Below are 7,474 nucleotides of genomic sequence, written 5' to 3' on the forward strand. Positions count from 1 at the left end.
GGCCAAATGTACGTTTGGGGCTACCTCGGAAATTTGCTAGGCTTCATTGTCGATGAAAGAGGTATCGAAGTTGATCCAGATAAAATAAAAGCCATCCAAGAATTACCACCTCACGCGACGCAAAAGGAAGTTAGAGGATTTTAGGAGATTAAACTACATCGCCCGATTTATCGCTCAACTTACCAACCAATGCGACCCAATCTTTCGGCTTCTTTGAAAATATAACCGGAAGAATGGAACGAGAAATGCCAGTAGCCTTTGATAAGATAAAACAATATTTGTCCGATCCTCCAATGCTAGTACCGCCAACTCCGGAAGACCATTGATATTGTATTTGACTGTGTTCGAAAGTTCAATGGGTTACGATCGGGCAACACGACGAGTCGGGAAAGAAAGAAAAGCGATCTACTACCTCAAAGCAAAAGTTCATGAATATGAGGCAAAATATTCGTCCATTGAGAAATATTGTTGCGCTCTGGTTTGGGTAGCTCGGAGACTCGGACAATATATGTTGTATCACACGACATGGCTAATTTCAAAGTCTGGACCCAATAAAATACGTGATGGAATCGCGCAGACTATCGGGAAGAATGGCACGATGGCGATCCTCCTTTCGAATATGACATTGCCTATGTAAGTCAAAAGTCGATAAAAGGAGAGCAATAGTGACTTCTTAGCAACTCGAAGCGACAGAGGAATATGAGCCTTTAAGATTCGATTTCCAGACGAAGACTTAATATGCATCACAGAAATAGAATCTGAGTCATCAAAGAGAAGTCATAGAAGATGTGCTTTGATGGTGCGTCAAATGCTTTAGGGCATGGAATTGGAGCAATCCTGGTATCACCAGACGGGAATCATTATCCGTTCACCGCAAGACTGAACTTCTTCTGTACCAATAATATAGCAGAATATGAGGCCTGTATCATGGGGCTTCGTGCAGCTATCGAACGAAACATCAAGATCTTGGAGGTGTACGGGGACTCAGCCCTAGTGATTTACCAAATCCGTGGAGAGTGGGAAGTGAGGGACTCAAAATTGATTAAAATGATGATTCTTGGTTGGATTGATCAAGGAATTCAAAGAAATAGCTTTTCATTACTTCCCACGAGAAGAGAACCAACTGGCTGATGCCCTGGCCACTTTGGCTTCAATGTTCAAAGCAAGTAGAGAAGCAGAAATAATGCCCCTCAAAATGAGCATATACGAGGTCCCTGCACACTGTTGTAGCATTGAGAAAGAAGTAGACAGACGGCCTTGGTTCCATGATATCTTAGAATATATCAAGAATCAAAGGTATCCCGAACAAGCGAATGAGAACGATAAAAGAACAATTAGAAGAATGGCAGCGGGATTTGTTCTTAATGGGGATATCCTGTATAAAAGAGGAAAGGATCAGATGCTTTTGAGATGTGTGGATGATGTTGAAGCCAGAAAAATACTTGAAGAGGTCCATGAGGGAATTTGCAAAACGCATGTCAATGGTTTCAATATGGCCAGAAAGATCATGAGACTCGGTTATTATTGGCTGACAATGGAAAATGACTGAATCAATTTTGCCAGAAAATGCCACAAATGTCAAATCTATGGCGATAAAATTCATGTAGCCCCTTCACCCCTTCATGTCATGACTTCTCCGTGGCCTTTTTCTATGTGGGGCATGGATGTTATAGGGCCAATTTCTCCAAAAGCATCAAATGGACATCGATTCGTTTTTGTGGTCATTGATTACTTCACAAAATGGATAGATGCCGCCGTTTGCCAATGTGACGAGGACTGCAGTTTGCGTGTTTTTGAAAAGGAAATCATTTGCGGTATGGTTTGCTCGAAAGAATCATTTGAGATAGTGCCACGAATCTGAACAATAAGATGATGAAAGAAGTGTGTGAGCAGTTCAATTAAAGCATCATAACTCCTCGCCCTATCGCCTAAAGATGAGCGAGGGCATTGAAGCGACCAATAAAAATATTAAGAGGATCATTGGGAAAATAACCGAGACATATAAAGATTGGCACGAGAAGCTTCCATTTGCTTTGTTTGCATATCGCACATCTGTGCGAACATCTACGGGAGCAACTCCTTTCTCTCGGCTTACGGAATGGAAGTGCTACCTATTGAGGTTGAGATCCCTCCTGCGAGTCTTAATGGAATTAAAGTTAGAAGAAGCGAGAATGGGTTCGAGCTCGATATGATTAGTTGAACCTCATCGAAGAAAAACGTCTAAGAGCAATTTGTCACGGCAGATGTACGAGAAGAGAATGATCGCGCCCATGACAAGAAAGTATGGCCAAGAGAATTCCACGAAGGAGAACTCGTCGAGGAAGATTCTCCCAATACAAAAGGACTGCGAGGAAAATGGGCACCAAATTGGGAAGGACCATACGTCGTAAAGAAGGCATTTTCGGAGGACCTTTGATCCTTACCGAGATGGATGGCAAGGAGCTATCGAATCCAAGTGAACTCGAGATCTTGTGAAGAAATATTATGCTTGAGATGAAAACCGAAAAGGGCATCAAAAAAAAGGGATCAAGGCGAAAACCCGCAAAAGGCGTCTTGATTAGCACAAAAGATTAGGATGAAAACCGAGAGGCGCCCTAATGAGGTAAACTTGGCTTAAAGAGCGTGGCGTTTTAACAATGGGTCAAACAAGTGAGACTACGAGATTTGAAGCATTTCTAAAGCTCGAAATCTTCTACGCAAGAAGCCGCTTCGAAAAGATTTTTGATTGAGGAACGAGGAAGAGTTCATGTGTTGAATATCTAGAGCATTTGTATCCGTTGAATACGATCCTTTCTTTCTTTTGACATTTTTTACTCTCATTGGTTAACTTGCTTTGTTTGCCACATTTGAAATAGATGAATATGAAATATCATTTTGTCCCTATCGACCTTTTTCATGCATCTCATTATGTGTTTATTTACATGATAAATGGTGAAATGACACACTCTAAGCAAAAGAAATGTTAAGCATTACGGATGAAAATTTGATAAGCACAAGAGTCTCAAAGTAAGAACAAAGTTCAATCGGGGCAAAAGAGTGATATCGAGAAACGTCGATTACTCGTGAAGCTTGAAGACAGTATAAGGCTCAAGAGAAAGTCGAGAATCAAAGCAATGAACACAGATCCTCAACAATCGTGGCTAAATGGACATCGACAAACATGCTTAAGGAGCACCGCATAATCATGTAGGCATAAAAGCATTTAAGACAAACATGTGCATATCATGATAACATCATACATGGCATATACAGTACTCCAACGAGCAAGAAATCTTGAATGAAAGTCGAACTGAATCAAAGGAAAAGACACCCGAATTCTACCAAAGGACAGGTTTTGGTATTTTGATGTTTTTAATTCATGCTTTTCAAGGAAAATCAACTCATATTGCGAGAGATGAGTTGAGCCTCAAGACACGTTGAGGTATTTTTAATTGTTGTTTTCAAAATCAACTCATATTGCGAGAAGTGAGTTGAGCCTCGGGACACGCTGAGGTATTTTTAGTTTTAAATTGACTCATATTGCGAGAGGTGAGTTAAGCCTTTTAATTTTTGTTTTTCAAAATCAACTCATATTGCTAGAGGTGAGTTGAGCCTCGGGGCACGCTGAGGTATTTTCAATTTTTGTGTTTTAATCAACTCATATTGCGAGAGATGAGTTGAGCCTCAAGACACGTTGAGGTATTTTTAATTTTTGTTTTCAAAATCAACTCATATTGCGAGAAGTGAGTTGAGCCTCGGGGCACGCTGAGGTATTTTAGTTTATGTTTTAAATTGACTCATATTGCGAGAGGTGAGTTAAGCCTTTTAATTTTTGTTTTTCAAAATCAACTCATATTGCTAGAGGTGAGTTGAGCCTCGAGAACCTGTTGAGGTATTTTCAATTTTGTGTTTTAATTTCAACTCATATTGCGAGAGGTGAGTTGAGCCTCGAGTCACGTTGAGGTATTTTCAATTTCTGTTTTCAATTTACGTTGTTCAAGAATCAACTCATATTGCGAGAAGTGGGTTGAACCTTTTAATTTCTACTTTTTCAAAATCAGCTCATATTGCGAGAGGTGAGTTAAGCCTCAGGTCACACTGAGGTATTTTCAATTTCTGTTTTCAATTTACGTTGTTCAAGAATCAACTCATATTGCGAGAAGTGGGTTGAACCTTTTAATTTCTACTTTTTCAAAATCAGCTCATATTGCGAGAGGTGAGTTGAGCCTCAGGTCACGCTGAGGTATTTTCAATTTCTGTTTTCAATTTATGTTGTTCAAGAATCAACTCATATTGCGAGAGGTGGGTTGAACCTTTTAATTTCTACTTTTTCAAAATCAGCTAATATTGCGAGAGGTGAGTTGAGCCTCGGTTCACATGCTGAGGTATTTTCAATTTCTGTCTTTCAAAAAAAAAATTCAACTCATATTGCGAGAAATGAGTTGAGCCTTAAGACACGTTGAGGTAATTTCAATTTCTGATTTCAAAATTCAACTCATATTGCGAGAAATGAGTTGAACCTCAAGACACGTTGAAGTAATCTCAATTTCTGTTCAAAATGAGTTGAGCCTCAGGTCACACGCCGAGGTATTTTCAATTTCTATTTTTCAATTTCTGTCTTTCAAAAAAAAAAAACATCAACTCATATTGCGAGAGGTGAGTTGAGCTTCAGATCACACACTGAGGTATTTTTTCAATTTATATTTTTCAAAAAAATCAACTCACATTGCGAGATGTGAGTTGAGCCTCAGGACACGCTGAGGTATTTTCAATTTCTGTTGTCAAAAAAATCAACTCGTATTATGAGAGGTGAGTTGAGCCTCGGGACACGTTGAGGTATTGTCAATTTTTCAGATGTTTCAAAAATCAACTCATATTGCGAGAGGTGAGTTGAGCCTCGGGACACGCTGAGGTATTTTAATTTCATTGTAAAAAAATCAACTCAGTATTGTAGAGGCGAGTTGAGCCTCAGTCACACGTCAAGTGAGTCAATTCATATTGCGAAAAATGAGTTGAGCTCGGGATCACATGCCGAGAAGAGAATAAAGATTGAAGGCGATTGAAGACGCTGATTCATTTCCTTAAAGTTGCAGTGGAGTTGATCGAGGCATCGATCTTGCCTTTTCGAGTCGCAGAAGAGAAGACCAAAACCTTATCTCATCAAGCGATAGAAGAGCATATTGAAATTGTAGATCTTATCTTTCGAAGTTACGTTGAAGCGGATCGAAGCCACAAATCTCATATCCTTGAAGTTACATTGGAGCAGATTGAAGCTACAAGGCATATCTCCGAATTTGCAGTGGATTGAACCAAAGCTACAAGATGCGTGGACTGAAAAGAGACTAACTAAACAAGAAGAGTTCCAAAGCAAGTCAAGACCTAGCAAGACCGGCAAGTTTGGTCTTCCTTGAAAGTCTTTGCTCTATTATCGTTGCATGACAATGAGCAAAGAGGGGCAGCTGTAGAAGCCCAAATTGCCCGGGCCCAATTATATGAAAACCCAACCAAACCTCTAAACCCACTAAAACCCTTAACCCATGACCCATTTACATTTACCCAAACCCAATTCAAAAGCCCATTAAGCCCCCAAAAAAACCTAACCCAAAAAAAAAACAAAGAAAAAAAAAGAAAAAGAAAAAGAAAAACCTACCCCAAAAAAAACCTAACCCCCAAAAAAAAAAGAAGAAAAAAGAAAAACCTAACAAAAAAAGATAAAAAACCTAGCCACCTAACCACTTTCCCACTTGCCCCATTTTTCCTCCCATTGTCTACCACCACCACCTACAAAATAGAAAAAAAATAGAAAATCATGTAAAGATGGCTATAAAAGCCATTCAAAAATCATGTAAAAAAAAAAGAAGGGAGGATTTTACAAAGATTGAAGAAGAAAAAAAAACACAAAAATTCCTTCAAATTTTGAACACAAAAGAAACATCAATAAAAAGGTTGCATCTTTTTCCTTTTTCCTCTTCTTTCGAATCTTTTTTTTTCTTTTTGTGTTGTTTTTTTCTTTCTTTATATATACATATATTGTTAAAAAATTACCTTTTCCGCCACTGTAGGTGGTGGCATGATGGACGACGACGATGGAGATCGACAATCGACCGGTGACCGGTGACCGGCCCCCCTTGGCCGGATTTCCTTTCCCCCCTCCCTTCTCTCTTCTTTCCCCCTTCTTTTTTTAGGTATTTTATATATATTATGTATATATTTTTTAATGCCATTAGTTATATATTTCTTATGTATATATTCTTAAATACTATTATATATATATATATATATATATATATATATTTTAAATACCATATTGTGTATATATTATTATTACAAATTATTACTATTGTTAGTATTATTATAACTATTATTATATTAGTGTATATTTTATGTACATATGTATATATATATATTTTTGCACATATCATTATTTTATATTATTGTTGTAAATTTTTATGTATATATTTTTATGTACGTTTCCTAATATTTTCTTTTATTGTAGATATTATTATTATTATTACATACTTTTATTATATGCATATATATATATATATATGTATTTTATGTACATATTATTATTTTATATTATTATTACCAAATATATCATTTTTCCTATTTTATTATTAGTACATGATTTGTTTTTATTTTGTAAATATCATTATTATTGTTATTCTAATATTCTAGTATTCCATGTTAATATTTTTCATTAATGATATCATTTTTTTGCGTCCTTTATCTATTTTAATTTCTCACTTTAGGAATATTTTTCTCATGTTTTAATTAATTTCAAAAATAAGGCAATGTACCGATTTAATATTAAGCCATCGATTTCATCGCTACGTTGGGTGAAATTGTCGGCTTGTGTTAAAAAAAGGACACCCTTTCTAAAAAATCGAAAACTAAAATTCTCATTTTCAATCGGATCACGATTAAATATTATATTGAACTCGTATTTTGAAAATCAAGTCAACACATGTTTATGAGATACCAATTTTGGGCGTCGCGAGGTGCTAATACCTTCCTCGCGCGAATCGACTCGAACCCCAATTTTTCTTTGGACTTTCACGTAGACCTAAATTTGGCCTTCTTTTTGTTTTAAAATAATTTTATTAGGTGTCCGATCACACCTATAAAAAGGATCGGTGGCGACTCCTTTGTTAATAAAATCGAAAGTTGGTTTTCAAATGTTTAATAAATCGCCACAATTAGCGACCAAGTGAAACAAATTTTTTTTACGTCGCTACAATTAATATTTTAAAAAAATTAAAATATTTTTTAATGAAAATATTGAATAAAATATTAATATATTTTATGAGGTTGGTGTAGCAATTTGATGGTAATTCACGTGTACTTTATGTTAACATGACATAATTTATTTTATATGTCACGTTAATAAATAATTTAAAAATTATAAAATATTCAAAATGAAAAATTCAAAAAATTAAATTCAAAGAAAAAGTTTCATGAATTACGTGTATGTCATTCAGGTTGCCATGTTTAA

The sequence above is a fragment of the Gossypium arboreum genome, chromosome 6 (assembly GCF_025698485.1).
Source record: "Gossypium arboreum isolate Shixiya-1 chromosome 6, ASM2569848v2, whole genome shotgun sequence".
Taxonomy (NCBI): domain Eukaryota; kingdom Viridiplantae; phylum Streptophyta; class Magnoliopsida; order Malvales; family Malvaceae; genus Gossypium; species Gossypium arboreum.